The sequence below is a fragment of the Vigna umbellata genome, chromosome 9 (genome assembly GCF_029865625.1).
Source record: "Vigna umbellata cultivar VRB3 chromosome 9, Vumbellata_1.0, whole genome shotgun sequence".
In the NCBI taxonomy this organism is placed as follows: domain Eukaryota; kingdom Viridiplantae; phylum Streptophyta; class Magnoliopsida; order Fabales; family Fabaceae; genus Vigna; species Vigna umbellata.
The window spans coordinates 40,401,026-40,401,557 of record NC_142173.1 but is presented as its reverse complement, the minus strand read 5'-3'; positions in this window follow the sequence as shown (position 1 = coordinate 40,401,557).

Genomic DNA, 532 nt, shown 5'->3' with positions numbered 1-532 from the left:
TAATAATAATAATAATATAAAATAATAATAATAATAATAATAATCTAATATCTATAATAATAATAATAATAATATAATAATAATATAATAATAATATAATAATAATAATAATAATAATAATAATAATAATAATAATAATAATAATAATAATAATATAATAATAATAATAATAATAATAATAATAATAATAATAATAATAATAATAATAATAATAATAATAATAATAATAATAATAATAATATAATAATAATAATAATAATAATAATAATAATAATAATAATAATAATAATAATAATAATAATAATATAATAATAATAATAATAATAATATAATAATAATAATAATAATAATAATAATAATAATATAATATAATAATAATAATAATAATAATAATAATAATAATAATAATAATATAATATAATAATAATAATAAAATATAATAATATAATAATAATAATAATAATAAGAATATAATAATAATAATAATATAATAATAATAATATATAATAATATAATAATAATAATAATAATA